A 25,371-nucleotide genomic window follows, 5' to 3' on the forward strand; every position below is an offset into this window, starting at 1 on the left:
TCTACAGAATTTTATTTGAGGAAGCTGAGTCCTTCTATAGACCAAAGATTCTGATATTTGTGCCATGGATCCCTTTGCATCTAGTAAAGCCATTGGGTCCCTTCTCAGAAGGTTTTTAATGCAAAAAATAAAATACATAGTACTATAAATCTAACCAATTATATTGAAATACAGGTATAAAAATATTTAAAATCAATCTGTGGTACAATAATATTTGTGTTTGTTTATTAGTGCATTAAAAACTGAAGTCTAGAAGTAGTTCTGTTAACTCTCATAATTCCCAAGTGATGAGCGTAAATGATATGGCAACATGATAATGTCCTGGAAAATATCTGTTCCATTGGTGATAAAGTTACAGATCAATGCCTCATATCACTGTGGTTCACTGCCTATATTCATAATTGAAATAGATGCTAAATTTCAGTTAGAGGATAGTGAAAAGAAAAATATAAGTCCTTTAGCCCCCTGAATGAACTCCAGGTTAAGAAGCCCTGGTGAAGATAGAGTTTAGAACATAGGTATCATGCCATTCTTCAGTTCAGTTCAGTCATTCAGTCATGTCCGACTCTTTGCGACCTCATGGACTGCAGCACGCCAGGCTTCCCTGTCCATTAACATCTCCCAGAGCTTGCTCAAACTCATGTCCATCAAGTCGGTCATGCCATCCAACCATCTCATCCTCTGTCATCCCCTTCTCCCACCTTTAGTCTTTCCCAGCACCAGGGTCTTTTTCAGGAGTCAGTTCTTTGCATCAGGTGGCCAGAGTATGGAGTTTCAGCTTCAGCATCAGTCCTTCCAATGAATATTCAGGACTGAATTCCTCTAGGATGGACTGGTTGGATCTCCTTGCAGTCCAAGGGACTCTCAAGAGTCTTCTCCAACACCACAGTTCAAAGCATCAATTCTTCAGCGCTCAACTTTCTTTATAGTCCAAGTCTCAATCCATACATGACTACTGGAAAAAATATAGCTTTGACTAGACAGACCTTTGTTGGCAAAGTAATGTCTCTGCTTTTTAATATACTGTCTAGGTTGGTCATAACTTTTCTTCCAAGGAGCAAGCGTCTTTTAATTTCATGGCTGCAGTCACCATCTGCATCGATTTTGGAGCCCAAGAAAATAAAGTATCTCACTGCTTCCATTATTTCCCCATCTATTTGCCATGAAGTGGTGAGACCGGACACCATGATCTTAATTTTCTGAATGTTGAGTTTTAAGTTTGCCATTCTTACAAGCTGTTAAATAACTCATACAAACACGTACACACACAACAAAAATGACACGTTTGTGCCACATTCCTTGAAGTTGAATGCCGTGACTTGGTGCCCAGGAAGCCCCAGTGGCCCCTGCTTCTTTCCAGGTCCAAGATCATCTGTCTCACAAGATCATCTATCTTCTTGGGAACAGGGTCAAACACTAGACAGATGCCCAGAATCTCCTTGAAAAGTAAAAACAAAGCATTTTAGGGAACATTTACACCCAAACTCCCCACAAATTTGTAATATGAAAGCTCAGCAGTAGAAAATCACTTGCCCAACACAGTGTGAGCTATGTGGTTTACAAGATGTTAATTGCAGTTGGCACTTCTGAGGCTGGTGTGAGATGTGTCGGCCTTCATCTCCCAAGTTGTTTCTGACCTACTTTCTTCCTGACCACCCCACTAGAAAAAAGAAGGAGGAAAAAACTGAATTTGCTCTAAGTATTTTCTGAGGACTTTTAATTAAAATATTTTGATGGATAATGTGCTTTCATAAAAATTTTAATGGAAGTTGTCTTTAGAGCTCATATTTTATGTCAGCGGGCAGTTATGACCTAGATTGAACAAAATTTAGGCCTGACTCATTTTTCTATTAATATAGTGATAATCCCCCATGAATATTCATATTTTCTCCATTCTTAATGTTTTTATGTATCTCCCTTAGATGAAACAGCTTAAAATTTCCATTTTATCATACAGGAAATAAGCACAGTAGATTCCAAACAGGTAATACAAACTCTGGGGTGGTAAAAAAAATCCATCTGCAATGCAGGAGACGTGGGTTCAATCCCTGGGTTGGTAAGATCCCCTGAAGGAGGAAATGGCAACCCACTCCAGTATTCTTGCCTGGGAAATTCTGTGGACAGAGGAGCCTGGAGGGCTACAGTCCATAGGGTTACAAAAGAGTCAGACACAACTTAGTGACTAAACAACATAAATGTAAATTTTACCAAACTTGGGTTAGTTGATTTCACTGATTTTTGTGTAAACGCATTTTAATCCTCAAGTGAAACTCCAGTCAAATGAGTCCCAATCCTTGAAGACCATTTTATACATCAAATTCTTTCTTCCCACTCCATAAGGTCTCTCTTCCTCCAGCAAAAGCATTTTTATTCCATCCTTTACTGCTCAAATGTTCTAAATTTCAATCTATTTGTTTAACAAATATTTTACTAAGATGTTCTCTCTAATGGGCAGTGAACTAGACCTGGGGCTGCAATAATAAACAAGATGTGTTCTGATCCCTGAGGGCCTCATAGTGAGGAAGACAGATAAGGCTAACCAGACTGGTGGTACAATAGAGGCAGGAACTGAAAGCAGTAGAGGGACTGAGGAGCTTATCATCCATCTGTTTAAGAGATTAAGATGAAACTCCAAAGAGATAAATGATTTTTTTTTAATTGGGTCCTGAAAGATGAATAGGAGTTTTCCAAGTGGAGAAGCCTGGAAGAAAACTCTCTATGTTTTAGTTATAGAATTTTCAGAAAGCCAAATTAATTAAAAATTTGAAAAGTAAACCAAAATATTAATCCAAAAACTGGATGAGAAGATGAAATACATCCTTGAGCCTTTCTTATATCCAGAAGTTTGTAGCCCCCACTCCCTTACCCCTATTTTGCCCGTCCCCCCTCCACACTGGTAACCACTAGTTTGTTCTCTGTATCTGTGGGCCTGTTTCTTTTTTGTTATATTAACTAGTCTGTTGTATTTTTAGATTCCACGTATAAGTGATATCATCAGTATTTGTCTTTCTCTCTCTGACTTATTTCCTTTGGCATAATACCCCAAGTCCATTCATATTGTTGCAAATGGCAAAATTTCATTCATGTTTATGGCTGAGTAGTATTTAACTGTGTGTGTATATGATATATATATATATATATATGTACACATATATATATATCATATATGTATGCAACATATATATCATGTACCATATCACATCTTCTTATGCATTCATCTGTTGATGGATACTTAGGTTGCCTTCATATTTTGGCAATTGTAAATAATGCTGCTATGAGCATTGGTGTTTATGCATCTTTTCGAGTTATTGTTTTTGCTTTTTCTCAGATATATACCCAGGAGTGGAATTGCTGGATCGCATGGTAGTTCTATTTTTAGTTTTTTAAGGAACCACCACACTGTTTTCCACAGTAACTGCACCAGTTTACATTCCCACCAACAGTGTAGGTGTGCGTGTGTGCTAAGTCGCTTCAGTTGTGCCCAACTCTGAATGACGCTATGGACTGAAGCCCTCTGGGCTCCTCTGTCCACGGGATTCTCCAGGCAACAGTACTGGAGTGGGTTGCCCTACCCTCCTTCAGGGGATCTTCCTGACCTAGGGATCGAACCCGCATTGCTTATGTCACCTGCCCTGACAGTCGGGCTCTTTACCACTAATGCCACCTGGGGTTCCCTTTTCTCCACATCCTCGTCAGCATTTGTTATTTGTGTTGTTTTTGATGATAGCCATTCTGACAGGTGTGAGGTCTCCTTGTGGTTTTGACTTGCATTTCCTTGATGATTAGCAATGTTGAGCATCTTTTCATGTGTCTGTTGGCCATCTGTATTTCCTCTTTGAAAAAAATGCCTATTCAGCTCTTCTGCCCATTTTTAAATCAAGTTGTTTTTTGTTTTTTGGTTTTTTTTTTGATGTTGAGCTATATGAGCTGTTTGTATATGTTGGATATTAACCTCTCATCGGTCATATCGTCTGGATCTGCACAACTCCAGAAGGCTTTGGCATTACACTGGGTTTTTCTTTTAAATGTGTAAGTATGCTGAGGCTGGCCTTGGGATAGTCTAGTTTTGGGGAAAAAAAACACAATTTTTATAAGCATTTGATCTACAGGATTTGCAAGAGAAATGAACAGAACCAGTGTGCCAAAGAGAGCATATGGCTAACTCTGGGGATTCCGATTACCTCACTGGAGACAAATCCAATAGACCACATGATGTTTATCATGATCTCTATTGTCCTGATTTGGAGTGGGAATTAATTTCCTCTTTGACTTTGGACAAACTTTTAGGGAAAATAATGACATAGGTCAATGTTTGTTGAGGACAGGGTTGGCAGGGAGACTCAGGATGGAAATAGATTGAGGATCAGTTCCAACAGTCATCACTGAATGAGCCAAGGGTTCTTACTTTAATGAATAGAGTAGAAATAAACATTTCAACAAAGATACATCCCCCAAATTTCATGTCCTCGAAGAGCAGGATGAAAATTAGTGGCACATATAATATATTAACAATCCCACCCCCACAAAGAAATCCACCACAAATTTAGAATCAGAAGGAAAATCAAGCTAACTTTTGTTCTTCGGTTATTCTTCATTTGTGTTATTAGATCACCATTCTAAAAATAGTTGGTGAACAACACTGTATGGTGTAATGAAAAGAAGTGGACTTTGAAGTCAAACACACCTGGATATGAATCTCAGGTTATAGGAGTGTTCCCTGCTGCCTACTTCATTAGGTGGGACACAAGGATTAAGTGAGAAATAGAATTACAGCGCATGTGCCTGGTACCTAGAAATGGCTCAGTCAAATTAACCAGCAGTCACAGTAGTAGCAGTAGTAATAGTAGTATTAATATTATTTAATAACCTTTCTGAATGTCACTTTCTTCATTAGTAAAGAGAGAGAAATAATACCTACCTTGTAAGTGTTTTGAGAATAAATTTGCAAATGAAATAACTTGTTTAAAATACCTAAGCCCGTAATGGATACCTAATGGAGGTATTGAATACCTAATGGAGGTATTCAATTAATATAGTTGCTATTATTAGTGTTATTGTTTGCCCAGTACCCCACGACTTCCCCTCACTGATCCCTGTTCCCACTCACTGGACATGTCCTTAAAATCATATCCACTGCTCCAGTGGACCATAGTTATCGCTCTGCCCTGGGTCACGTGACATGCGATTAGCAATGTTTATCGTTGGATAGGAACATTGACTTGGTTTGGTCCTTACTGTAAGTTCTCTCTCCCTGACTTTTTTTTAATATTTATTTATTTGGCTGCACTAGATTTTAGTTGCAACACAGGCTCTTTAGCTGTGGCATACAGGATCTAGTTCCCTAACCAGGGATCAAACCCCGGGCCCTCAGCATTGGGAGTGCTGAATCTTAGCCATTGGACCACCAGGAAAGTCCCTGCACCAGGTCTTAGTTGCAGCACATGAGATCTTTGATCTTTAGTTTTGGCATCTGAACTCTTAGTTGCAGGACGTGGGATTTAGTTCCCTGACCAGGGATCAAACCTGGGCCCCCTGCATTGGGAATGTGGGGTCTTAGCCACTGGCTAAGTCACTTGAGTCGTGTCCGACTCTGTGCAACCCCATAGACAGCAGCCCACCAGGCTCCCCCATCCCTGGGATTCTCCAGGCAAGAACACTGGAGTGGGTTGCCATTTCCTCCTCCAATGCATGAAAGTGAAAAAAGTGAAGTCGCTCAGTCGTGTCCAACTCGTAGCTACCTCATGGACTGCAGCCTACTAGGCTCCTCTGCCCATGGGGTTTTCCAGGCAAGAGCACTGGAGTGGGGTGCCATTGCCTTCTCCACTTAGCCACTGGACCACCAGGGAAGTCCCTTTCCCTGTTTCCTTTGGCACTCTTTCCCCCACTGGCACTCTTTCACCATTACCAACCTCTTTTAGTTCACTGCTTAAATACAAGTATTTTTATCTGAGGAAAGGCAGCAGAATCATTGCCTAAGACAAAGTCCTCCAGGCAGTTGCATTAGGAGATCGTGATGTGGTGAAATCTCTGTTCTAAACAAGCTGTTCAATCTTTTGCTTGGACAATGGAAGGAGCAGCACAAGGACACGTGAAATGGGGGTGAACCTAAATCTTGGTCCTGAAAAACGGGTTGTGCCAAGTGGTACCAGGTGGATGGCGAAAAACAGAGACTGCTTCTTATTTTGGAGCTCATTTATCAACCCCAAGTCATCTCCAATTTGTTGAAGGGGGCCTTTAATCTCTGAAGTAGAACGAAACCCAGCTTTGATTAAAAGCCTTTATTGTGAATTTATGAAGCATCTAAATTTACAAAGTAAATTTCCTGAGAAAGTAAATTGTGCCGAGAAATCTGGCTCATGATAACACATCCAAGCGCATCCAAAATCATTTCCTGTTCCACTCAGGTTGCTAAAGTTACTTTTCCATTTACCTTAAATTTCCTCTTGCTTTATGTTGTTTCAAATAAGTAATAAATGTAGAAGAGACAAAACTTTAAAAAATTAATTATTAAATCCTATAGGACTAACACTCCCATGTTTCATTTCCTGTCTTGTGTCCCAGTGAAGCACAAGTATGAAATGATGTATACAGCATGATTCAATCAACCCGCTTAAAACAATTTTATATTTATCTTTTTGTGAATGGTAAATTAAGTCATGTTTCTTGTAGAATGTAGAAGTTGCCAAAGATGAAAGAAAAATTACTCATAGTCCCAATAGAGAAATAAATACTATTAGCATGCTGGTGAAGTTTGCTCCTTTACGTCTATGCATTTGATGTTGTATTAATCAGAATCATAGTATACATACATATTGTTTTGTGATCACATTTTAAAGTCATTCAATGCCTTTTTCAACATGAGCTTTACTGGCTGCATAGTATTCCATCAAATGGCTCATTTAGTAGTCAATCTCATTTGGTTAGCCATTTGGTTATTTCTAGATATTTGTGCTATTTTAACACTTCAGATGGGAATTCCCTGGCATTCCAGTGGTTAGGAGTCTGTGCCTTCACTGAGGTAAGTCAAGTGGTGCAGCCAAAAAAAAACATTTTGGGAAACATTGTTGTACATATATTTGGGCATGGCTATTTATTTATTTCTCCAGGGTATATTCCTAACAGGGGAGTTTCTGTGAAAATGGTATGTTTACTTTTTAAAGGATTGTTTTAAAGGTGCATTTTTTACTTTGTAGAACCTACCACAAGTATAACTAAATGACCATTCTTAGAATTATTTTTCAAATGACTGATTTCTCAAATAGTTCTAACAGTTTGGCCTCCAATCTATATCTCTCTGTCTTTCATACTTGAAAGAACTATGAAAATCTTTTTATCAAGAACATGTGTCTTTTTACTTTGGGCAGTACAGTAGCTATAACCATATGCCATGAATCAAAGTGTTCAGTAAAATCCTGTATATGTGCACACCTAACACAGATGTTCCCTATAGCCCATAACTTCTACAAGGGCAGGCATCTCCCATCTGCTTACCTCTGTGTCTGTAGACACAGCAAAGCATCTGGCACATAGAAGAAGCTCAAAATTTACTTCAGTTTTTTTTTTGTTATTGTTATTTTTAATTGGAATATAATTGGTTTACAATGTTGTGTTAGTTTGTAGAGGTCCAAGAGAGAAGGGATATATGCATACATATAAAAATTACTTCTTGAATAAATGAATGAAGGATATCTGGTAAGGATTACATCAATTTGCATTCCCACCAATAATGAGAACAGCTCTCATAACATGCCAGTTAACCTTTAGGCAAAAATTCTATATATTCCATAAATGCTCAGTGGTTTAATAAAATATATTTTAATAGCTTAAGTAGACAAAACTATCTAAAGGAGTCATTCTCACCAACGTTAAAAGCATATGATGTTAATTTACCTACTTTATATGTAAATGACCACTAGAAATTTGAAGTAAGCCACTTATGTAATTTTAAATTTCTTAGTAGCCACCTTAAATAGAAAGAACTGGGTGAAATTAATTTTAATATATTTATTTAATCTAGTAAAATTCTTTTACTTTCAACATACGGTAAATATTAAAAAGAATTATAATTTTACACTCTGTTTGTCATAATAATTCTTCAAAATCCAGTGTGTTTTGCATTTAGAGCACCTCACAATTCAGACACTCAGTTTTCATCAGAAATACTTGACCTGTGTTTAGATTTCATAACATTTACAGCTGGTCCATACTCAAAGGTGTTCCTTTGAGTTTGTGTGAGGTGGGAATACTCACACACAAATTGTTCCAAATATCCTACAAAGTTTACCAATAACTGAATCAATTATAAGTTTTTAAATTTGAATTCAAATAAAATTCAGTTCCTCACTGGCACTAGTCATAATTCAAATGCTCAGTAGGCTCACATGGCTCATGGTTGCTGTATTGGATAGTATTGCAGAGACCAGCTCTTTAAGTATCTTTCGTATGGCCTATTTAATAAGTAATTGCATAAATTAGACCTTATTACCCCTATTTTCAGATGAGGACATGGAGGTTCTGAGAAGTTAGCACTTCCATAAGATAACGCAGTTTGAAATTAGTTAAGACTCAAATCTAGGCATTTAGACCCCAGAGGCTAAATCCGTCTCCCTATCCTGTTAGCTGAAAAAAAAAAAAGCAAAATGGAACATCTGTGTTAGGTGTGCAAATATCTGGAAGTTTCCTAGACGCTTTGCTTCCATGGCATATGGTTATGGCTACCACGCTGGCCAAATTAAAAACATAAGCACATGATTTTGACGAAAGATTCTTGCACTTCTTTCAGGTGTAAAAGACAGTGAGAGAGACATCGTTTGGAAACCAAAATGTTGGAATTTGAGGACATTTCAGTAGTTTATAGTAGTAGTTTCTAAATTCTTTTAAGCAACAGAATACTTTTGTCCCTGAGATCTTGGATAGAACCCCAATATATAAAATCAATGAAAGCGAGGCATCTCTATTAAATCATAGATGAGGGAGCTCCCACTCCACATCCCCCTCTGCTATGGCCTCCCCTTACCTAGAAGTCCTTGAGATAATGCCCCAAAGCCCCACAACCCCACCTTCTAAGTAAAGCTAAAAAACCCCTGAACATTATATGTAAAATAAACACAAGAAGACTCAGAAAGGTAGAGAGAAGTCAGGAAAGCTAGAGAGTTTGGACACTGAAGAAAAACATGGTGGTGAGTTCTTGGTTTTTCGGCCTTTTGATTTTGCCTCAAATATCCCAGTCCAGATACTGAAGAATCTGGCAAACTGGAAACACCAACGGCCACAGACCCAAAAAAGCCCCCCCCCCAAAAAAAACCTGCCCTCTTTAGCCAAAAGACCATAAAAGAGACATCGTAGAAAGACAGAAAACTTCAACAATGGCCATTTGTCTCCAGGTAAACTCCATAGAAAGACTGCAGCTACCACCACCATCTTCATCAGCAAAGGACAGTATGGGAAACCCATATTTGCACACTGTCTAGGCTGTCACAAGGCACTGAAAGCTCTCCAAAAGGGTGTCATCAGGGGTGACCAAGTAAGGAGCTGGGACCTTCGTCTCTTCCAGGCTGAAGATGGTTCAGCCACCTGCTGGTGTCAGCAGGGACCACGTGGGAATGCTGGACTTCCATTTCCACCTGGAAGGAAGGAGGAACCCCTCCCCTCTCCCCCTGGAGTGATGTCAGAGGCGGCCTAGCAGGGAGTCCAGACTTTCACCACCATTCAGTGGCAACAAGACCTCCCACCCATGTTGTCAATGGAAGCTTTGTGGGGAGCAATAAAGAGGCACCCCTGTTCCTCTAAACCAGGGTAGTTCACAGAGGCCTAATAAGAAAGGAACCTGAAGTCTCACCTCAACCCTGCAGTAATGAGAAGCCCTCCTTGCCCAGGTGTCAATGGAGGCCAGCGGAGAACCTGAATTTCTACCCATGCCTAGCAGTAAGAAGGCAGTACACACACCCCTCCCCCCTGCTAGAGTGAGCTCAAAAGAGGTCAGCTAAAACAGAAGCCTTAAATAAGATCCAGTATCTCATAACATAATATCAAATATGTCCGGGTTTCAACCAAATATCACGTCACACCAAGAACTGGAAAAGCTCAACTTGAATGAGAAAAGACAATAACAGACACCATCACTGGGATGATGCAGATGTTATAATTATCTGTCAAGGATTTTAAAGTAGCCATCATAAAAATGCTTTGGTGGGCAATGATGAACACACTCAAAACAAATGAAAAATCAGAAAGTCTCAGCAAAATAATATAAGGTATAAAGAATCTAATGGAAATTTTACAAGTGAAAATACAATAGGCAAAATTAAAAATTAAATGAATGAGCTCAACTGCAGAATGCAGAGGATGGACAAGAAAACTGGTGAACTGGAAGACGGAACAATAAAGATTACCCAATCTCAACAACAGAGTAGACTGAAAAAAAAAAAATGGACAGAACCTCAGAGACCTGTGGGACTGTAACAAATAATCTAATGTCTGTGTCATCAGAGTCCCAAACTGAGAGGAGAAAGAGGATCAGGCCTAAAAAGTATTTGATGAAATAATGGCTAAAATGTTTCCAAATTTGGCAAGTGACACAAAAAGATTCAAGAAGCTGAGCAGACCCCAAATGGGATAAACCTAAGCAATTTCACACAAAGATACATCATCATTGGGAATCCCCTGGTGGCCTAGTAGTTAGGACTCCTTGCTTTCACTGCTGAGGGCCTGGGTTTGATATCTGGTTGGGGACCTAAGATCCCACATGCTGCCCAGGATGACCAAGAAAAAAAAAAAGAACGGTAAAAGATAAATCGTCGTCAAACTCCTGAAAAGACAAAGGACAAATCTTGAAAGCAGTGAGAGAGAAATGACACATTACCTATAAGGGAAAACAATTCAAATGACAGCAGATTTCTCTTAAGGAACTAAGGAGATTGGAAGGATGTGGCATAAAATTTCTGAAGTAATAAAGAAAAGAACAGAACCGCCAACCAGAATTTTACATCCAGTAAAAATAACCTTTAAGAATAAAAAATGTAACAAAGATATTCTCAGATAAAGGAAAATATAAGGGCATCTGTCACTAGCAGACCTATGCTAAAATAACACCTAAAGGAAATTCTCTAAACAGAAAGGAAATGCTAAAAGAAGAAAATCTTGGAACATCAGAGAGGAAGAAAGAAGAATGGAGAGAATCAAAACATGGATAAGTCCAACACTTTCCTTCTTGAGTTTTCTAAATTATGTTTGACAGTTGAAGCAAAAATTATAATACCACCGGGAAGAGTTCTCAATGTATGTATAGGAAATATTTAAGACAATTATATTATCCATGGGAGAGGGTAAAGGAACATAAAAGGAAGTTGGATTTGTACCCTTCACTCAGACTTGTAAGATGCTCAAACTAGTAGACAGTGACGAGTTATGTACATGTAATATAGTAACAAGCAACCATTTATTCAGAGAGAGAGACTTCGAAACAATAAATCAAATAAACAGAAACTAATCATGAAAACACAAATACATAAAAATGGAATTCTAAACAATGTTCAAGTAGGAAGACAGGAGAAGAAAAAAACAGTACAAACAGAAAACAAAGAAAAAAGTGACAACTTCTTTCAAGAATGTAGAGTAGAGACTTCTTCCCTAGTGGTCCATTGACTGGGGCACTGAGCTCCCAATGCAGGGGGCCCGGGTTCCATCCCTGGTCAGGGAAGTAGGTCCCCCATGCTGGAACAAAGATCCCACCACAACTAAGACCCAGCCCAGCATAAAAAATTAATAAATAAATAAAAGGAATTTAAAAGAAAAGAATGTAGAGTAACTGGATCTCTCTCTTACATTTTTGGTGGGAATGTAAAATGGTACAGCCACCCTGAAAAATAGTTTCACAGTTTCTTAAAAAACTAAACATATACTTACCTTATGACCCAGCAGTCTTACTCCTGGGCATGTATCATAGAACAATGAAAACTTATTACCACACAAAAATCTATGTAACTGTATTAGTAATAGTCCAAAACTGGAATCAACCAAGATGTTCTATTATAAGTGAATGATTAAACAAACCGTGCTACATCCATACCATGGAATCCCACTCAGCAATAAAAAGGAACTATTGAGATTACACAGCAATTTGGATGCATCTCAAGGACACCACACTGAGTGAAAAGCACAATCTCAAAAGGCCACAGACTGTATGATTACATTCATGTAACACTCTCGATATGACAGAAGTATAGAGACAGAGCTAATTAGTGATAACGAAAGGTTAGGGCTAGTTAGGATAGAACTTTTAAAGGAATAGCATGAGGGAAATCTTTGTGGTGATGGAACATTTCTGTATCTTGATTGTGGTTCCTTCAATCAATCATTGTTTCAAAATAAAGTTTTTTTGAATGGTCAGACTGAACTGTATCAAATGTGAGTAAGAAGGTTAGAGTAACTGGAACTTTCATTCACTGCCGACAGGAGTATAAACTAACAGAATCACTTTGGAAAACACTTTGGCCACACCTACTGAATCTAAATGTGTACGTATGTGTGTGTATAGCCAAAAGGTATACACACATACCCACACACCCCCTTTCGATTTGGCAACTCCATTCTTTGTTATATACTCAAGTGAAATGAGAACAGATGTCCACCAAAAGACCCGTAAAAGAATGTTCATGGTGCTTTTATTCATAATATTCAAAACCTAGAAACAACTCGAATATCCATGACCATTAAAGTAGATGAGTAGATTGAGGTGTATTCATACAGTGGAAACGAGACAACCAGGGAAAGAACTGAAGACTGCTTCACACAACCACACAGAGGAAACACAGACATTCTGCTGAGCAAAAGAAGCCGGACACAAAGGAACACACACATATTGTATGATTCTGTTTGTGTAAAAGGCGAGAACTGACAAAAGCAACCAATAGAGGTGATAGAGGTCAGAATACTGGTGATCTCAGAAGAGGAGTGTGGTTACTGACTGGGAAAGGGCATGAAGGCGTCTTCTAGGGCTTGAGATGTGCTCTGTATCTTACTCTGGGTGGTGTCTCTGGGCACATATACCTATGTAAAAACTCATCAGGCTGTACACATAAGATTAGAGCACTTTACCATATGTAGGGAAAACTTCAAATAAAAAGTAAAAAAAAAAAAAAAACCTAAAAAACGACAAACCGAACTGGTACTGGGAGACTGCTGTGCACTGTCTGGGCGCGGTGTGTGAGGGACACAGATACTCCTTCTTGCCTGTTGCAGCCTCTGGCATGGAACGCCCTTCTCACCTCTGCCACCTCTCTTGGTGGCAGCATTTCAGCTCCAAATCTGGAGTCCCTGGCTCTTTAGTCCAGGCCATGGTTATGTTATACTCTACGTTTACTCACCTCAGTTAAGGAAGTGATGGAACCTTGGGTGAATATCTGTTTACAAATATTCGCAGGGAATAATGCAGCACAGTGCTTAGGCGTGGGCTGTGAAACCAGATTACATTGCCGGGATTTGAACCTCTGCTCTGTCACTTATTCAGCCTACTTGGGGCAAGACCTTCAGCTCTGTGGCTCTTCAGTTTCCTCCCCACAGGGTTATGATATCCAGTAAAGTCTAAACTAAAGTTAGGTAAGATAGAGACTTTCCTGGTGGTCCAGTGGCTAGGACTCTGCATCCAGTGCAGAGGTCCCAAGTTCGACCCCTAGGCAGGGAACTAGATCCCACATTGCCCCAACTAAGAGTTCACATGCCACAACTAAACATCCCACATGCCACAACTGAGACCTGGTGCAGCCAAATAAATAAAGTTACTTATTTACGCAAGATAATATGCCAGTGTCTGATACTTAGGAGCGAGAAGCAAATCTGATTCATTCCTGGGTCCTAAGTACTTACTATAGTGCTTGCCACACAGCAAATGATGGAAGAGTCTAATGGTTTAAAAAAGGGTTTCTGGAGCCACAGAGACTCAGGTGTTCAAAACTCAGCTCTCCCTCTTACCAGCTGTGTGGCTTTAGGCACACAACTTAACCTCTCTGATGTCAGTTCCCTTGTTTATATGATGAGAGAATTAAATGTCGATTCATAGATTTAGCACCATGCTGATGCATAGTAGAAACTCAGAAGTGTTTGCCTAAAGATAAGTATCTGTGTGACGGACTTGAGCTGCAAAGGGGTTGCAGTTGAATCTACAAAGTGAACAACTGTACTTCTCTGAGTAATCTGAGCCTAAAGGTTCCATGGAACTTAGGAGGAAATATTTGCCCCCAGAGTGTCCATTATGGCTGAAACTTATAATGTACTCTTGGGGGAAGGTAAACTTCTTTTACTTCAGACTCCACCTTTGAAGGGAGAGATGTGAGCTGCTTTCACTCGTGAGCCCGAGGGAGGGGAAGGAAAAGCTGTCCTTTTCATACCCTTCTTCTGGATAAAGGCATACTCGTGTGGAAGCTGGTAGGTGGCACTGGGCCCACTGAGGGGTATTGATTTGTTCTTTCCAGGAAGAAATGCACATTATTCATTTTTAATAGGCTGTCTTGATCTGTAAGGCAACTCCTGTGACTTTGAAATAACTCGTTTGTATGGTTTAGGCATTGGCTGCTTTGGAGGGGAGGTGTGCTGTTTTGATTAAGTGGGTGCACAGAAGAGCTCTGTTCTCACTCCCATGATTAATGGAGGAAGTGTCCTTTGTCCTGCTCTCCACCCGCGCCCCCCCAGGCGCTCATGGTGCACAGTTGCCCCAGAGCTCATTATGACCAACAGCTTGTTCTGTAGCACTGCCCTCTCTCGAATGGTCAAACGTGTCATTCTACAGACTAGTTTGAAAAGCCCTGTCCAATATCACGTCACCTGGCACTGATCACTTTTCCAAACATTTCTCGTCACTGTTTCATTTTGCCCTCACAGCAACAACCCGGTGAGGTAACAGACAGACCTATTTCACTGCCAAGAAAACTAAGGCACAGGTGGTAGAAAATGAAAGACAGAAAGAATAGGAGTTAGCCAGTCTGAAGAAGACGGGGCTGCCGGGGCCTTTAGAACTGAATTAATCATTTAATTAATTAGTTAAGTAATACTGTGCAGCAGATGGTGTTTTTTCTACTAAGAAAAAGACAAGAAAAAAATAGATATATTGAAACACTGGGCATCTAAGTCAGATACCAAAGAATGTTTTCCCAAAATATTCTAGCATAACTTTATGGATAGGGATTCTAATAAGTTGTGCTAAATATAATTTCCTTCTGTATTCATGAGTTTATTCATGAAATACTTCTATAAATATCTCTTGCATGCATCTTAACTGCAAGACACACTGTGGAAATGGAAAAATGAAAAAACATGTGACCTCAAGAAGTTTACCATAGAGTAAGGGGAGATTTTAAGGTACACAAATAAAACAGAATATGGAAAGTAACTTTTGGGTTTCAGAGGAGATGGAGGACTATGGGAGCAGCAAGCGATTCCAGGGAGAGTTTCGTATAAGGCATCTCTGAGCCTAGAGGGGTTCAGATTTACACAAGTGGGGAGGGTATGAGGCCCCACCAAAGCAGGCTCTGTGCCATACTTTGTTACTCAGTTGTGTCTGATTCTTTGCGACCCTGTGAACTGTAGCCCACCAGGCTCCTCTGTCCATGGGGATTCTCCAGGCAGGACTACTGGATTGGGTTGCCATGCCCCTCTCCAGGGGATCTTGCCAACCCAGGGATCAAACCTAGGTTTCCTGCATTACAGGCAGATTCTTTCTCGTCTGAGCCACCAAAGCAGGGAGTTGACCTAAATAAACACATCCGAAGTCAGAAAGCACAGGACTTTCCCCAAGTGTCAGAACGACCAGCTAAGCCTATTGCTATTGAGGCCTATTTTAACAGTGCTTGAGGGGAAGAAAAGGAACTAAATCCTCTCATAACATAGGTTCTCTCTGCTTGGGTTCTGCATTGTGCAAATTCAGTGCAGTGTCTGTCTGCTTTCTGGAAGCACTGGTCCTATTCTTTTTCACAGGGACGCAGCAGAGGAAACTTTCCTAATCATATCTGGATGCTATTTTTAGTATAAATTAGTCCCACAAAGACTTCCAGATTAGGCCCGATGGGGCTTTGCATCTTCTGACCCCAGAAATAATTTGGTCTAGAAGGCCACACCAAGAACTGCTTGGGGTTTCCAGCCAGCAGATTTTGTACCGTCCACAATTTGTGTAGCCTCGCTGGGGAGGCCTGAATGTGGTTCTACAGTTCTGGACTGAGAGCTCACGTCCCCCTACCCGCCCAGGATGTGTCCCAGGCAGCTGTTCTGGCTGTCTTCACAAGATGACCTGTCCTACTGTTGCCCCTGCTAAAGGGATAAACCTGGAGATGAATGTGAACTCCCTTCCCAGCAGCCCATGGGACAGGGGATTAGGATGCCACCTGGCCTGTGCCCTCATGGAATTACTGACCGCAGTGGCCTGGAATGGCCTTGGCAGTTATTTTTAAGCCAAGTAGTTAAGAGTAAGTCATCACCTAAAATTTAAGATGTGCATTTCTCGGCCTCCTAGCAGACAACATTGCTTAGTACATATCTTTACCCTTGGGTGCTACCTATAATAAAGCTGCAGTGTTCTGTAAAAGTTACTCATATCATAGTCTGGGTGATGGATCATCCTGAGCCTTGAGCTGCTCACTTTGGCCTCCAAAAGGGAAGTGCTTCAAGATCCTTTCCCACGGGGAGGCTTGGGTCAGGATTGGCCCTTATCCAGATACCATTCCTCACAAACCAGGAGCCATCAGGTTTTTCTCTCTGCATTAGCAGGAGGGATAGAAGAGGCTTCATAGCTTGGGGGAATGCCCACAGGATCAAGGCTTGTTGGTTTCCAGGGCCCACAATGCTCCATGGATAGATAGTTGGACCCCTGACCCTTACTCTCCCTGCCACTTGCTTCCCATGGATTTTCTGACTCTTTACTACATGGCTACCCTGTGACCTCTGCCTCTCACCCTCCTGGCTCCTCAGTCTCCCCATCCGTCTGCTCTATTCCACCTTCCCAGAGCTCCTGCCATCTTTCTGCAAACAGGCAGTTTACCTGGCTCCTGCTTCTGGCTTCACTGTGGGCCTGACTGCATCTTACAACCTTATAGGAGAACCACAGGGTCTGTCTCTTCCAACCCTTTCTTTTCCTTGCACTTGGCTATGACCCTTGCCATAGCCCTCTGGGATGCAGCTATGGGTCCTTGTTTTAGCAACCCTTACTGCCTGTGTTGGTTCTACGGACACCATATCCACATGTAAAAACCCTGTCGCTCAGCAGTCCCACTCCTAGGTATATATCCAAAAGAACTGAAAGCAGACACTCAGATCTCTGTACAGAGATACTCATGGCAGCACTATCCATAACAGCCAAAAGGTGGGAACAACCCAAGTGTCTAGCAACAGATGCATGGATAAATGAAATTTGGTCTATCCAGACAATGGAACATTATTCAGCCATAAGAAGGAACGAAGTTCTGGGCTTCCCTGGTGGCTCAGTGGTAACGAATCTGCCTGCCAATGCAGGAGACATGGGTTTGATCTCTGGTCCTGGAAGATTCCATATGCCACAGAGCAGCTAAGCCCGTGCACCACAAGAGAAGCCACCACCATGAGAAGCTCACGCGCCACAACTAGAGAGTAGCCGCAGCTCGCCACAACTAAAGAAAAGCCTGCACAGCAATGAGAACCCAGCCCAGCCAAAAATAAATAAAAACAAATGAAGTTCTGACGCATGCTGCAGTGTGGAGGAACCTTGAAAATATTATGCTACGTGAAAGAAGTCAGACACAAAAGGACCAGTATTGGATGATTCCACTTACATGAAATATCTAGAATAGGCAACTCCGTAGAAAGCAGAGCAGAGGTTACCAGGGGCCGAAGGGAGGGAGGGATGAGAAGCAGTAGTTTAATGGGTACAGAGTTTATATTGGGGATGATGAAAAAGCTTGGGGTATAGTTAATGGTGATGGGCACACAGCATTGTGGACATAATTAATGCCACTGAATTGTACACTTACAAATGGCTAACATGACAAATATTATGTTATATATAAACAGAATTATTAAAACCATATTTTTAAGAAAAGGCAGTCTCCATCACCAGCACAGCATGAGTTACCCCAAAAGGGTAACTTTTGGTGCCCTGCACCCACTTTGCCTCTCAGTATATCTGAGGACAGTAGCTGGCACCTGCAAGTGCTCAGATATTCAAAACAGATGAGCTTACATAAGGATAGAACTGACTATCCACTAAAGGCCTTACCATTTCCAGCAGAGTTTATTCAGCAGGACTGCCACGGCCTTGCGGAATTACAAAGACAAATCTACTCATAAGGAAAAGAGTCAGGGCCTGCGTTTAAGACAGAGGAGAGAAGCAGCAGAGTACTTTGAAAAAGGAATAAGGCACCTTGCAGATGCCAAAACGTGGGAACACAGAGCTCATGCCTCCACCCGCCCCCATTCCTCAGGCTGCTTTCTTAGATCAGCACCATCGTAGGAGAAACTTTTCCACAAACAGCCATTCTGTCCCTGGCACTGTGCTTCCCCAAGAAGGCAGTGTCTGGAATTTGTCCAAGAGCAAAATGGATTTTTAGGGATCAAAGACTTAATTCACATGAAAAGCAAGGTTTTTGCAGCTGGGAAGAATTACTGTTTAGCGCTTCACCCACCCCCTCCTTTCTGTAATTTATTTCTGGTGTGTTAGAAAACCCTGGGGGAAAATTCATAGGCTTTTTAAAAAATTAAGACGGACTCCAGTGAAATTTTCATTATATTCACCAAACCTCAAATTTAGAAAGACACTGTGAGTACTTACGGAAATATGCATTAATGTTCTAAATAATTCTTTAAAGTGTACTCTATAATTTTTATTGTGTCTCCAAGTTTAAAATTCACTTCCTGAAATATGTAAATAGCAGTGTCAGGGAAAGGATCACCGCTCTATTTTATACATGGAAATAGAAGCCCAGAAAGGAGCAGTAGCAGCTGACTTTGGTTTGTTTGTGGGAGAGACCGGACTAGAGCCAACACCTCCTCAATCTTGAAATCCAGGCCTCTTTTTCCAAAATATCACGCTGAACAGATGCAGTGCAGGGACTGAGCTCAGGTTTCTTGGCCAAGGTCAAAATGACGTCAGCAGCAGCAAGAGAAATTCTAAGGAGTGAGGCACCTAGAACTCACATTTTCAGCACTGAGAAGAGCCATTTCTGGGCCTTAACCTTCCAGGCTGTGTGAGTCGCAGCCAGTGTGAGCCCACCTGTCAGCCATGTTGGGAGGTCACCTTAACCAAAGGGCTATCAGGGAGGCCTACAAAAGGCAGAATTGGGCAAGGCTAGGACCAAGGGAGCTGACTTTGCCTTGGGTGACCTCTAGTTCAAATGACAGTGTTCCAAATAATAATAAAGCCTTGAGTCTAGAAGGACAACACAGAAGGGGTGTGATTCAGTGAATGGGATGCCATGGTGAGATTCTCTAGCCTGAGTCTCCACCTGAGTGCTGGCAAGTGAGACATCCTTGGGTCTTGGCCAGTGGCTAAGGATAGTCTACTCCAGCACCTTGGAGAGAGGGATATGCAAGAGCTGGGAAGGCTCTGCCTCTTCAAACAAGGGCCTGAATTGGGGCCAAAAGTGGTGCAAATCAGGAGAAAAGAAGTAGTTCAGGTACATAAACTAGACACACAGGTTAAGAGTTACGGTATCATTTGGAAATGCTTCTGGTTATAAGTGACAGATAAACAGCTAACGGCGGCTTAAACGTTAAGAGCATCTGTTGTTTAAAAAATAAAGAATCCAGAGATAAGTAGTCCCAGGATTTGTTCAACATCTCAACACAAACATAGATATTTCAGGTTTTTTCCATCCTTCCACTCTACCATTCCTCCACGTATTGGCTTTCTCGCCCTTGGACTTGCTGTCTAATGGACACAAAATGGTCACCACAGCTCTAAGTATCATATCCTCATATAACTGCCCCCAAAGGCAGAAACAGGGGAAAATATTTCTCCGGAGAGTTCTCCTTATGTCTCCTTGGACAGAGCTGTGTCACATGACTACCCGCAAGGACACATGGTATTTTTTTTAATGGGTTGTCACATTTATTGTCATAAAACTTTTTACAACAATTCTCATCATCCTTTTGAAAAACATAGTTTTTGTAGTGTTGACCTGAAATAGACTGCCAGATGTGTCTCCAGTGAAGATGGCTGTATCCAGGGATCAGCAGAGAATTGCAATTTGGGGTCTGCAACCATGTGAGCAGCCTGCAAGTCGCCCCTCGCTCCCTCCACCCCCAACCCCAGTAAGGGAAGGAGAAGACCTTTACAGAGGGGAAATTAAGCTAGAAGGGCTGCAAACAAAAAGTCCCCTGGCTTTTCACGGCCGAGTCCTTGCCAGGAAAGACAGGAGTCTTTCTCCTTCCTGCTGGGCTCTGGCACCATCATCAGTTCAGTTCAGTCGCTAAGTCGTGTCCAACTCTGCAACCCCATGGCCTGCAGCACACCAGGCCTCCTTGTCCATCACCAACTCACGGGGTTTACTCAAACTCATGGGACACGAGGTATTTAATTGTGCATTACTACAGTGTAAGGTCGGCAAAGGAGAAAGAGGAATGGTTATAGGATTACCAACCAACAGCATCTCCTACCACGTGGCAAGGAGGCTGCAGCTTGCTGGAATATACTGGGCACCATGGTCCCCCAACCCGGCAGCATTCCGGAGACCAGGCGTGGGCAACCAGACCAAGTCCAGGGGCCCATTTCCAACAACGATGGGGCTTCTAACACTAGTTTAGATGGCCCAGGGCCTGTGTGGGACTAAAGGTCTTTGTAAACACTTTTTTTTTTTGGCTGTGCCGGATCTGAGTTGCAGTATTTGGGCTCTCCATTGCAGCATTCAGGATTTCGTTCCCTGACCTGGAAGCAGACCTGAACCTTCAGCATGGGGAGTAGAACACCAGGGAAGTCCCTGGCTAAGGGTTTTTAGCACAGACAAATGTTTCTGGAACAATCCTTTTAACCTAAAACCGTGTGCGTGAAATACTCCTCCCTTCATGTGAGAAATAATGGTGAAGTCCATCACCATGCCCTTTCCAGAGCTTAGCTGCTGCCACCAGTTTACTGTCCATCTTTGTATCAATGTCAGGAACTCCTGCCCTGGCTCTGCTCAGGTCGGGGCGGGGGGGCGGGGCATTACCATGCAGAGGCTGCCAAGCCCTACCCAGCAACGAAGTTTTGTGAAACTTCCCCCTAAATTGGTGGTCTCCTCGGGCACCCCTGGGAAGGCCAGGGCCTCAAATTAGCTCCTGTGATAGGCTGTCTAGGTGTCTTGGCAACTGAATGTCCTGATAAACCAGATAGACCCTCTCCTGAAAGATTCTATTCCAACTCACAGCAGCTGTCCCCAGAGTCCATGACAGCTAACCAGTGACAGCTGACCCTTAGGTAGCATTTACTGGGAGCCAGGAACAGCATGTTCTATGGCCTTTCTCTGCCCACACTCGTGTAATCCTCGTTAACAACCCTGTGAGTAGGTACTGTTCTCATCCCACCCATTTTATACACAAGGGAACTGAGACACAGAGAGGTTAAGAAACTTGCTCAAGGTCACCCAGCTAATAAATGGCAGAGACAGGTTTTGAAATAGGGCAGCCTGATTCCAAAACCCTTGCTCTTCACCACTGCCCTTCCTCTTACCATGTAAACTTTGCAGTCCTTTGAACCAAGCATTGCAAAAATGTAGCTCACAGTGGCAGTAGGAAGCACGTGGATGCTGAAGGAACGCCAGGCACTGTCATTCACTCTGTCATTGGTCCCCAGGGTCTGGTGCTTTTCCCCAGTGCTCTGGTGGTAGGTTGTGGTGGCACCCATCGGGCACTGAGGACTACTCCATCTAGACAGCAACACGCTGTGTTCCTAAGAAGCCTAAGTGGGCAATGTCTAATCCAAATATTTGTCAATAGAGCAGTCCCCATGGCTGGGCTGCTCTGGACCAGGCAAGATCAGACATGGCATATGTTAGAATGGAGTTGTCACTTAGGTTATACCGAACATTCCCACATAATGGAGTCTTTGTGAACTTTTGACAATACATAAATAAAACATCTTGTTTCTCATGCAGTGACTTCAGTCAGATTTTATGGCTGCCTGCCGAATGCTGACATTAAATACCTTTTGTCTCAACTACTGGAGTCATGAGGTATCGATATTTGAAACACAAAGCCTGCTCCTATCTGTTTTAATTGCTTTGTGCCTTTCTTGTCCATGAAGCACTAAATACGAAATTCATTTTAATGCATGTAGATTTCCTTCAGGGCTCCTTTTAAAGGTTACTCATGACTTCATAAAATATAAAAAATTTGAGTTAAAATATGAGGTCTGTTTAATGATTTTGAGTTTTCAGACTGTAATAATCAATGTGAATCATCCTCTGACTTTAGCAACACTTTTAGGTAACTCAGCCTCTGACGAGGGGAATATCAAAATTCTAATAGCTCAAAAACAGTATTTTACCTAAATCTGGTGTTTGGGATTTGCTTCTGGATATGTGTGAATCATGGGACGGGTATACAATATTTTCAATGACCTAATCTAATTCTCGGGCCACCATTACCTCACCCTAAGCTGATTCAGTTTAATGACACACAGTCAGTGACATTAATGACATAATGTGATAAATTATAACCAATGAATAACCCAAGTCAATCTCCTTGATACATTTAAATTTGATTATGAAAAACAGAAGCTGTATAGAATGAAGACTTTGTTATGCACTGCTAGACGGAAATTGCAACTTAAATATTTAGGATACAATCCGATAGCCACCACCTTAAATTTTCCTTCTGCCCCTGATTAGAGATGAGAAATGGCCTCCTGTGAGATGTTGGGCTATATGGAATGGGACCAGGTAGGGAAGAACTTCCTAAGGCTCAAGGACAAAGCTAAGTCTCAAGTCTCAAGATTGGCCCTTCACAAAAGTATGAAGTTAGGAAATTTCACCATCTACATCACCTGCCAAATCCCTTTCTTGGCCTGGCCCCCTTCTCCTCACTTCCTCTTCCACTTGCTTTCTGTCCAGTGGAGGAAGGGATATTCAGGGAAGGCCTCAAGGTCACTGTCTGTTTTCTAAACTCCTGGCTCTGATGTTTCAGTTAACCAGGTTGATTAGATCCATTCAGATGTAACCCAGACTCATAGGAGGTGAATTAGTAGCAGCATTCCAAATTAATAACTTTCAGTGCAAGTGTGCTGATAGTTTCCAGGCAGACCAATGGATAAGACATTGCCTCTCTTGCAAGATAGCCTGCTTACAAGGCAATAGAAATTCAGGAATGGCTAAGTTAGCCTGTGATAACCATTTCAAAACTTCAGTGGCTGACAGCCAGCAAAGGGTATGTCTACTCACACTACACTTCGAGCACAGCTCTGCTCCATGTCATATTCACTCAGGCTGTTGAGGTAAAAAAGGAAAACAGAGTTCACAAACTACAGGAGAGGGGTACTGAAGAGAGAGAATAAAAGAAGTATGGGGGGGGTGGATAGCAATATAATCTATAGAAAAAGCTCCAGTACTTTGGCCACCTGACGCAAAGGGCTAACTCATTAGAAGAGACTCTGATTCTGGAAAGGCTGACAGCAGGAGGAGAAGGGGACAACAGAGGACGAGATGGTTGGATGGCATCACCGACTCGCTGGACATGAGTTTTACAAGCTCTGGGAGTTGGTGATGGACAGGGAAGCCTGGTGTGCTGCAGTCCATGGGCTTGCAAAAAGTTGGACACGACTGAGTGACTGAACTGAATATAATCTACCACAAATACATGGAATCATTTCTCAGGAGAGCCCTAGACTGAGTGTCTAAAAGCAGGATTCCCTTTCTAGCTTTGCTGCATAACCAGTTCTTGACCTTGCCCAAGTCACTTCACCTCTCTGAGCTTCATTTGTACAATCAGGACAATAGGGGACTGAATTCCATGACTCTCAAAATACCTTCCAGCCTAGAGACCAGAGGTTCACGATGGCTAGACTAGGGATCCACAGACAGCCAGAGCCTGAAGCACATCACCAAAACTTTACTCTGAAGACTCTAAAACTCTTCAGACTCTAGGCTATAAAAAGCCTTCCATCTCCACTAGGTTTCCACATCTGAACCCCAGAACAGACGATTCAAGTGACTCTGTCCTCATTTCTCCCAAGGAGAGCTGGTGAGTACCATTCTAGATGCAGAGAAAAGAACATGGAGTGAACACCCCTAGCACCACTGGCTCTAATCCTCTCTTGGAACTCTCTTATAACTGTCACCTGGGTCTGTTTTGTGGCTTTGAGGGAACTCAGGTCTTCCCAAACTTTGTGACAAGTTCAGTGCTGTCCCGAAATGTCTGCAGATCCCTGGGAGCTCATGATTTCCTGTATTTCCTGACCACTTCTCGGTAAGATTTCCAGCTCTTGCTGATCACACATTTCTTCCTGTTCTGTTTTCTCGTCTCAGTCCAAGAGGGAAATACAACCCCTCATCCTTCATGCAGTTGAGGGAAATCAGCTATGCCAAAAGCTAAAGAATTCTGTGTCATGTGTCCCCAAAGTTAAAAACCGAAGTAACAAGAGATCCTTAATGCTTTGTTCTTTCAACATTTAATTCCTCTGTTCTTCTGAGTGACTACTGTAATTCTTTTTAAGTAGTCACCTGAATATTTTTCCACGTGAACAGTCATTCTATTTACTTTGATTCCCTTTGTTTTCAAATGTATACTTGAATTGCTTTTCAAAGTCATCTCTATTCATTTATGAATACAAGAGTCTCCATTCCCTATGGATCCCAACACAATTTCTGGAAAGGAGTGGGAGGGGTGGGGTGGGCATCTTGAATTTTGTACTCATAAATAAGAGTAATGGTAAAACTGATGTTAAGAACTCAGGCAAATTAACCTTTGGCTCTGGCTTGGGACTTGCTCTCCTCCTTTCTTCTCAAATGATTTTTTTTTTTTTTTTAGTAAATGTCAAATGTTCCTATTTCAAAAATTTCTGAGTCTCTGGTCTCATTGCCACATCAGTTTCAACAGAAAACATTCCCCAAAGGTCTAAATTTACAGAAAATGCCAAGTACTAGATGACCTTGTTCTGAAAGTCATAGCGCCCCCCCACCAGGAATTTCTCAGGTATCCAGCCTGCTGCCTGATTGCCTGTTCACCCTGCTCTCATTCTCAGCCTCACACTCACTCAAGTCCTTGCTTAGTTGCTCCCTTGCTTTCTCACTCTCTACTTGCCCTTCTCTTTCCTGTCTTCACTCACTCTGGGAATTCCTATCCATTTCTATATAGGCAATTTTGCCTACATCTTTGTTGTCTCCTTTCACTCACTGTCCACGTGCTTCATCTTCCATCGCCCAGGCAACCTATCAAAGGACTTAGACC

At 41.8% G+C, this 25,371-nt stretch overlaps 1 protein-coding gene across 1 annotated transcript in view; it reads left to right on the top strand.

Moving 5' to 3' along the window:
- Positions 1-25,371, top strand: part of MBTPS2 (membrane bound transcription factor peptidase, site 2) — a 93,012-nt gene that overhangs the window by 7,279 nt on the left and 60,362 nt on the right. The window lies entirely within an intron of this gene.

The sequence above is a fragment of the Ovis canadensis genome, chromosome X (assembly GCF_042477335.2).
Source record: "Ovis canadensis isolate MfBH-ARS-UI-01 breed Bighorn chromosome X, ARS-UI_OviCan_v2, whole genome shotgun sequence".
NCBI lineage: Eukaryota > Metazoa > Chordata > Mammalia > Artiodactyla > Bovidae > Ovis > Ovis canadensis.